Source organism: Lolium rigidum, chromosome 5 (genome assembly GCF_022539505.1).
Source record: "Lolium rigidum isolate FL_2022 chromosome 5, APGP_CSIRO_Lrig_0.1, whole genome shotgun sequence".
NCBI lineage: Eukaryota > Viridiplantae > Streptophyta > Magnoliopsida > Poales > Poaceae > Lolium > Lolium rigidum.
Window position 1 is genome coordinate 60,999,468 of NC_061512.1, and position 9,529 is coordinate 61,008,996.

Sequence of the window (9,529 nt, forward strand, 5' to 3'; positions counted from 1 at the left end):
AAAAAATTAAGCAGGAACGGAGGGAGTATCATATTTTACTTTGTTTTAAAGCGTCATCTGCTTTTAAACAAGGATGTTATTATTAGCTTTCTAAAACTTCATCTATTGTGGAATAGAGGCAGTTACCACTAATAAGCGTGACGTGTTCAGGTGTTGTATGAAACGCACACCTTAACTGAACGAGTGTCATGTCGGGAACTGATTTGCTTGCGTTTGTGTATCGCGCGGAGGGGCACCCTGCGCTCCTCACTCGCTCTCGCTCACTCATCATGCAACATTGACTTGCATCTCTTGGCACGAGACAGTTCGCTGAATGAAGCACTAGACAGAAACAAGCGTTGCAAATTGCAATGTCGTCGATGTATATAAAAAGAAAACCGCGCCTTTACTACATGAAGTTGCTTTGCATGTTGAGTTTGTAAGTAAAACTTGTGTGAGAAGGACGAAGTGCGTAATGAATTTTATGATGATGTTTTAGTGGGCATTTTCGCTACACACTCGGTGCAATTAAGCATGATACCCTTACAAACTGCGAAGATGGTCTTATTATATTTATATTTATATTTATATTTATATATATATAATAAAAAGAATTGTCTATTCGAAAACACTGGCCTTCCTTTCACAAAACTACTTTCAGTTTTTCCTGAAACGTTAGTTCAGGTTCATGTTTTAGTGTGCATTTTCGCTACACACGCATGCAACTAAGCATATCATTAGGGACTGCGAAGATGGCCTCATTAGAAAAGAAAAAAACATAATTGTCTATTCTACTGTAGAAAACACTGGACTTCCTTGCACAAAATCATTTGGCGTCAGGAAGTTGAGTCCATCTCCCATCTGCTTATCCAATGCTCTTTCTCCCAACAATCTGGCACGATATTTTGTCCAAGCTAAACCTGCTAAGCTACATGCCCCGGGCTGATGAGAATTTTAACACCTGGTTTGCTTCAGTCGCCACCAGTGCTAGCCCTACCCTGCAAAAAGGTGTCAAACCACTTATGTTGCTTACCATCTGGCGGCTATGGAAGACTAGGTATGAGGTGGTTTTACCTAACAGTCAGGATTTGGTCGTTTCCTTTCTTAAGGAAGCAAAGCTATGGATGCTAGCTAGTGCTAAGGCAATTCACCGCCTACCCTTGCACTCGAATTAGCACCATACTGCATGAAACACATCCACGTACGACACCAAACGAAGCTCACTTAATCCGAATTAGCACTTCCCGTCAGGGACGACTCAACTACTACTACTCGAGGGTTATAGCAGGTTTAACAGCCCTACGTACACCAGCATCACACAGCGCACCAGATGCAACCGAACCTCCTGACATATGTCCCCGGCCGAGATGGCCGGAACCGGAAAGAACGTCGACTGAACCTCGCGAAACATCTGGTCTTCCAAGAGCGGCGACGGACGACGATGCGGATGCGGAGATGCATGCTCTTGGCCGCCCCGTGTAGGGTCGCCGTCAGGATGCAGCTCACACCGGCGCGCCCCGCAGGGGCCTGACGAGTTCGACACGGGTGCACCCATCGTCGCTCCGCCGTCGGCGGAGAGCTCGGCCGCGTACTTTGGCCGCGTCGCGGCGGACGCGCTGAGGCACACCACGGAGACCTTCTTGATCGCACGCTGCGGCCCGTCTGCCGAGCCGGCATCTGCGTCGTCCACGGACGGGCCCCAGCCTTCCGCCGCACCGGCCGCGGCCACCATCGCTGCAAAGCCAGCAAAATCATCATCACCTACGCTCAGGAGGAACACGCGCTCGTCCTTCTCCCCCAGCAGAAGCAGCTGCCGCTCCGACGCCGGCACGACGAGCTGGTACTGCGCGCCGTAGGTGATCCTGGCCGCGCGCAGGGAGTGCACGGCGACGAGGTGGTCCAGGAGCGCCCGCGGCGGGGCCAGGAAGCCGCACCCGGGCTCGACGCAGGTGCAGTCGTCGGGGCTAAGCGGCGTCGCGCTGGGAATGGTGGTGGCCATTGGCGCTAGCTAAAGATCAGATGGTGCTTCTGCCTAGCCTAGTCGGTGAGCTCTGGTCTCTGGATCGTGCTGTGGTGGCCGAGGTGTCTTTGTAGTTCTGAAAGCATATCGATCTTGTCCGTCTAGCTCGGTGCATGCTACGACAACATGGATAAAAGAAAGCGGAGCTCGAGATTGGACGAGTCATGGTTGGCAGCCTCCCGTGCCGAGCTAGCATCAATGTGATCTGACTTGACCCGAGGATCAGACGGGGCGTCACTGGGCTGCCACGTGCTGAGCTAGTCCCCAAGATTAAACAGGTCAGGGCAGGCTAGGATTGTGAGAATACTAGGTTTGTAGGAAAAAAGATATACGAAAAGGAAGCCACCAAATCTCATCTAAAATTCTTCAAAACCAGAGAGGGCCTCTAACCTCTTTATACATTTTCATCATTTTTCATTTGTTGTGTAAAAACAATGTTAATGCTAATTCATATAGTCTCTCAAACCTACAGGGTTCAAGATTATATGCCATTCTCTTTTGATTCATCGGATTTCAAAATCATTGAATTATGAAAAATACAGGATTGCAATGTCATTCCATATTGAATCCTACATGATATTTTTTAACCAAAGCTTGTCTAACTATAACACTGGAGAAAGAAGAATTTTAACTAGTAGGAGGTTTTGGGTGGATCAAAAAATTCTATGACATGTAATAAAATAAATCTTCGGAAAAAGTTCATATAGTAGTTAGTCCTACAAATCGAATAACCTGCTATAAATTTTTCGAAGGATTCCGATTCACCAAAATTTCAATGGAAATCCATTTAATGAAAAAATATCCAAACATATGATTTCATATTCCTTCAATTTAGGACCCTGCAAATCAAGGATAGCCTACAATGTTTCATTGAACTAGTGAAAATAGAAAATTGACACTTTTTTTTTTTTGAAATAGGGATCATCCATCACCCATCCGCAACGGTCTGTTTCTGTCCGGACCAACAAACTAAACCGGCTACTTTTTATGTCCGAAATTGGAAATGAGAATTCGGTTGGCTAATTTATATAAGGTTTTGCTAGTATTCCCACAATCCTAGCCTGCCCTGACCCGTTTAATCTTGGGGACTAGCCCAGCACGTCGCAGCCCAGTGACGTCTGACGCCCCGTCTGATCCTCGGGTCAAGTTCTATCAGATCACATAGATGCTAGCTCGGCACAGGAGGCTGCCAGCCATGACCCGTCCAATCTCGAGCTCCGCTTTCTTTTATCCACGGTGTCGTAGCATGCACCGAGCTAGACAAGATCGATATGCTTTCAGAACTACTACAAAGACACCTCGGCCACCACAGCAGAAACCAGAGACCAGAGTTGCAGACCGGCTTGCTCACCGACGAGGCTAAGCAGAAGCACCATCTGATCTTTAGCTAGCCCCAATGGCCACCACCATTCCCAGCGCCACGCCGCTTAGCCCCGACGAGTGCGCCTGCATCGAGCTTCGGTGCGGCTTCCTGGCCCCGCCGCGGGCGCTCCTGGACCACCTCGTCGCCGTGCACTCCCTGCGCGCGGTCAGGATCACGTGCGGCGCGCAGTACCAGCTGGTCGTGCCGGCGTCGGAGCGGCAGCTCCTTCTGCTGGGGGAGAAGGACGAGCGCGTGTTCCTCCTGACCGTAGGTGATGATGATTTTGCTGGCTTTGCAGCGATGATGGCCGCGGCCGGTGCGGCGGAAGGCTGGGGCCCGTCCGTGGACGATGCCGATGCCGATGCCGGCTCGGCAGACGGCCCACAGCGTGCGATCAAGAAGGTCTCCGTGGTTTGCCTCAGCGCGTCCGCCGAGACGCGGCCAAAGTACAAGACAGAGCTCTCCACCGACGGCGAAGTGACGATGGATGCACCCGTGTCGAACTCGTCAGGCCCCTACGGGGGCGCCGGCGTGAGCTGCATCCTGCCGGCGACCCTACACGGGGCGGCCAAGAACATGCATCTCCGCATCCGCATCGTCGTGTTATGTTGATCAAGTTGTCAAGTTTCCTTTGAATTTCTTTATGTAATAAGCCTGACACGTGCTTGTTCACGTAGAGGCCCCAGTCTTTCGTTTGTTTAGTTGTGCCTGGACACGATCAACTCCGTGGGATGGCGCGGAAAAAATGAATCGTAGACAGCTTAGGAATCGGTCACGATCTCTACGACATCGTGAACCTTGAATAAAGGAAGGAGAGAAAATGACGCAAAGTTTAACGGGTCGCAAAACTCTGTCTCCTATCTCTCTGTCATGTGCAGGGTAGTTTCAGAGCGATGAACTCACGAATCCATTCAAAAATCCACCCTATCGCGTACTGTATAAGGGCATCTCCAGCGGCGCGATGCAAACGGACGCTGAGCGACCGTTTGTGTCCGCCGTGACCGAAAATGCGTCTGGGGCCTGTTCCAGCGGGGCGACGCAAAGTGACCGGGCTATCCGCGGAGACGCAAACCTGGCCCAAATATGCGTCAGGTTTGCGTCTCGGCGGACGCGCAAAGTGTCCGCTCGGTCCTCGCGTGGGCCCGCCTGGCAGCGGCACAACTGCTTCGTCTTCCGCGGTATTATTTCTGGGCGGCGCGCTGCAGCCTTTGCAGGGCCGCGTTAATGGCGTGCCTCGGCTTCCGCGAGCGTGCGCAGCTAGTAGGCGTTGCACTGGCAGGCCATTGAAGCGAGATGGCGTCGGAGCCTTAAAGGGACGCTGCCGGCGCCCATTTCCCTGACCAAAACCATTGGCAAAATCCCACAGTAGCCACCACGAAATGCTGGCCGTTCCGGAAGACGAAGAACGACCAGGAGGCTAGCGGCTCGCGTTCCGGCAAGAAAGCACGGGTCGGCCGGTACGTCCGCATTGACCTCGCTCGGCAGCTATGGGAGGAAAACCGGCCGGTACCATGGCCGGACGCGAACTTGCCAGGAGGGGGCTGGTACCTGAACTCGCGGCGCGTGCCGGTCCCCCCCGTGTCGCGCTCGGGCCGAGAGCGGTGGGACGAGGTGCGGCGCCGCCGCGCGGTGTTGCCGCTGGATCTGCGGGAGGATCCGGCGTACGCGCTAAACTCCTACAACTCGATTTCCTTCGGGGCGTGGGAGTTCGACGCGCGGCGCCGCGCTGCCGACCTCGCCGACGTAGACTACTTCGAGTGCGAGATCGCCGCCGAAGAAGAAGAGAACAACCACGAGGACGCGGACGAGGACGGCGACGAGGACGAGGACGGCGACGTGACCATGCCGCAGTACGACCACGACGACGGCGGACCGGCGTGGGATCCGGAGAACCAGCCGCCGGACATTTCAGAGGAGGAGGCCATTGCCATGGCACTCGCCAACGAGTGAGCGAGGACGAGCTCAACGAGCTCGCTTTGTGGGATGGGCTCGCAATCCAGCTCCGCGAGTCAGCGCTCGCGCAGGGGAGGTCGGCGACTCCTCCGGCCACGCCGACGCGTTCCAACGTCCGCGCTCCGCCTGCTGCTCCAGCGTGGGATCCCTGGTCACAGCCTCCTGCCCATGCGGCGGTACCTCCTCCACCGCCGGCGTACGAGCTTCCATGGCCGACGCCGCAGCTGATTGACTTCGTCAGCGACGACGACCAGTAGACAGCGCCTATTTTAGCACCCCTTTCTGGCTTTTTTATGTCCTTTTTTATTATCATGTAAATTATGGCGTATGAATGAAAAAAAAAATGCGTCGTGCCGCTGGAGCCACCCCCGACGCAAACGGACACCCGGACACTTTCGACCATTTAGCCCGACGCAAACGGACACGACGCGTCCGTTTGGAAGTGGTCGCGAGCATCCGTTTGCGTCGTCCCGCGGACATATTTTGTCCGTGCGTCCATTTGTGTCTGGGTGTGCTCCCACCGGGGCGACCCATTTTTTGAATTGCAACATAGTTAAAAACTTTCAAAGTAGTACATATGAATGCATAAAAACTATACAAAGTAGATCTATAGGCCTAGACTACTTGCTTCCTGACGGGCCGGCACCGTCGTTGCATCGCTCCGTCGCCTGCTTCTCCGCCGCCTCCCGCGCGGCCGCTATGGCTCGGTGCGCCGCCGCGTCCTCTTGCAGGCATTGCTCCAGCCTCGCGTTGGCGGCGTCGTCCTTCAGCGTCTCGAAAGACCCGACGATGGCCCTCTGCTCCGCCGCCTTCTCCTCCGGCGTAGGCGCATCAGGGTCATCGGGGGACCAAGATATCTCCGAGTCGGAGTCCTCTGCTGCAGCGGCGGCCGCCAACCTGCGCTGTTCTAGCTCGGCGTCGACTGCCGCATGGGCCGCCCGCTCCTCCTTTGCTTCCTTCTCCGCTTCAGCCAGGGCCGCCGCGTCCCTGACCGGGTGGAGGAAGTCGGTGCTGTCTTAGGAGTCGAACTCCTCGTCGGAGCTCGAGGTCGGGGGAGGTGGAGTGGGAGGTGAAGGTGGAGGTGGAGGAGCGGCAGCCTGGCCGCGACCGGCGCTGCTCATGGTGGATCTGCTGGAGGCTGGCGCTACGGCAGCGGCGGCTTGGGTTTGGGGTGGAGATGAGATGCTCGCGCCCCTGTTTATATAGGTTGGATGCAGGGCGACGGCCGCGCCACGCGTGTCATCGCCATTACTACATGCGCAGAGGTAGGCGACGGCCCCGCGGCACGCGAGGCATCGCCATTTACGCGGCCGCAGACTATCGAAGCGACGCCTCGGTGCCAGTACTCGCGGAGAAGATGCATCGACGCAGGGTCGTGATGGGATTCGTAGCATAGAAAACAAAAAATTTCCTACAACAAGAACGAAAACACAAGCCAAGATCTAATCTAGTAGACGGTAGCAACGAGGAGATGAAGAGACTAACCCTCGAAGATCGCAAAGCTTAACGAGATTAGATTTCGAGGTGGATGTAGTCGATCACTTGCTGCTTGCAAAAGCGCGTAGAAGATCTTGATGGTGCCACAATCGGGCAGTAGGGTCGACAGGTCCTGCTGCTCCGTCTCCGGCTTACCCCACACTTCATTCATTAATTTTGTCATTTCTGCATGATGTTGTGCGAGGGGAACTTTCTGAAGAACCGGAAAGAACTGCGGGTGCGTTTTGGGCGTACCGGTTGCACCACTCAGCATCAATTTCTTTCCGGCATCATTAGCCGTAGCTTCAGCCGATGTGTTTTCTGGTTCCTCAGGCGGAGGTTTAGAGGAGGAGGTGGCTTTGCCGAAATCGACAGTCGGATCTTCTGGAATGTCATCAAGCTTGATGACATCCTTTGGAATCTGAGCTGTAGAGGAGGAGGCCTTAGGCGGAACCTCCACTTCTGGAGTCTCGGGCATAGACGCAGGAGAGAGTTTGGACTTCTTCTTGGAGGGCTTGCTTCCGGTACTTTTGCTGCAAGACAAAAAGAGTTTAACACTTAGCAGATTTCGAGTTAAGCCGCAAATATAAAGTAAGCCGGAAACCAAGTACTCACCTGGATTTAAGGAAGAACTGCTCGATGTTAGCTTGCGAGCTTTTGCTGGTGTCGATGTGCTTGAGGCGCTGTTTTTCTTTCTCGGCCTTCTTGGTGGCCATGGTGCTCGGAGCCTCGCGTGCTCGCTTTGGCGCCTGGCCGGAGCCTGTGGATCTCTTCCGCTTAGCGGGAGCGGGGGCCTCGGGAGCTTCCGCGTCCGATGCGGCCTCCGGGTGGGTGTTGCCGGAGTGAGGGACCCGGGTTAAATTCCCAAGGTCTTTCTCCTCGAGGGCTTTGAGCTGAGCATATAGAGTTAAAAGTCCTTAGAAAAAATCGCTGGAACCAAAAGGGAAATATGAAGCTAGTCGGAAGACTTACCGCTGTGCCGACGCCGTCAGTGTGTATATCAAGATTGCACACGTGAGAGCGAACATCACGCGGAATCTTGGTCATCACCCAGATCCGCTTGTCCAGGGCGTCGCCAGAGAGGTTGTCCTTGGAGGCGCGCATGGTGTCGTCGCGCCCCGTGTATTAGAACATCAAGCGATCCCGATGTTGTAGTGGTTGGATTCACTTGGTGAACCAGGACATGGTCAGGTCCTTCCCCGACAAGCTGTCCTCTATCAGCTTGCAGATCCGCCTGACCGCCCTTGTCAGCCGGGGCGTCTCAGAGATATGGGGACATTTGGTCCAGGCGGGGGTCTTGCTGGCGGGTCCGTCCTTGAACTCTGGCAGCGTCTTCGAGCTGGCCGGATCTGAGACATCCTTCACGTAGAAGAATCCCTCGAACCAGTACCTGATGGATTCATGACGATCCATGTGGGGGTAGACGCGGCCAGGACGAGGCTTGAAGGTGATGCTCCCGCAGGTGGCGAGCGACGACGTATGCGGGACCGTCTTCTTCTTGACGGAAAAGAAATACTGAAATAAGGGCAAGTCCGGAGTTACCCGGAGATGGCCCTCACATAGGGTGACGTGGTTGGCGATGGCGAGGATGCTATTGGGGGAGATGTTGTGTGGTTGCAAGTTGTACTCCTTGAGGATTTCCCTGAAAAGTCGCTCGGAGGCAACGAGAATACGCAGTCAACCAGCGCCTTGGTCAGGGCACCCGGAACCGTTCGCTAGGATCCGGGTAAAAGGAATCCTTCCGCCTCGAGGCTGCGGAGCTCGTCCTCTGTGGTGGTGCAGGGCCACCATTGCCCCTTGACCTTGCCTTCGCGAGATCGGGCTTTCGACTTCTTGGTGGCGACTTCTTCCACCTTCTTCTCCATTTGTTTGCATCCGGCCAGATCCTCCGGATTGGCCAATGTCCCTTCAATGTTCTTGCCGGAACCCTTAGAAGGATCCAACTGAACATGGTTGAATGGTGGAGGGGCGGAAGAGATGGGCGTTGCTGAGATCGGTTCCGTCTGTGAGAGAGGCGGAGTCGAAGAAGACATCTACAAGTTGCGAGAACACTGACTTAGTCGGAACTATTGCTACACCCTAATCTTCTCTACCAACACCGGTGAAGAAGCTCGAGCTGAAGACTTACCGGAAATGGTTTCCACGGTGGTCGGAGACGTCGTCGGCGAGGAATTTGTTGCGGTGGCTCGCCGAACTTAAGAACTCGATGAACACGGTGCGGCGGCGCTAGCTTCGGTGAACTTCCGGCGGACTCCGGTACGGCGAAAGACGGGAGCTCAGTGGCGGCGCTTGACGGAGAGATGAAATGGGGGAGAATGAACGGATTAGGATTGTGCGGTGGGATATTTATAGGGGCGGGATGAGATTCATGCTCCGCATCCTGTGGTCGGAACGCAAGCGTCGCACCGTTGGATGATGGACATGTGTCGAAAACCCTAGCGGTAAAAATGGCTAAGGACAAGTTACCGCTCAAATTTACCCGAAAATGGCGCCAAGATTGGCAGAACCGTTTGAATCTCTCGAGGTTCCGGGTAAGAATTTAAAAACGACAAGCTGTTATCTCTGCAGGGGAGTAACCCAGAGACTCGTTGTAAAAATAAGGTCGATGGATGAAGTCCCGCGGGATGAAGAATTTTTCCGGCATGCAAGCTGGAAAGGAAGAAATCATAAAGTTGGAGTTCTTCAATTTTCCCCATGTTACCGAGAGGATTGTCGGAAGCAAAGATGATTCGAGCAAG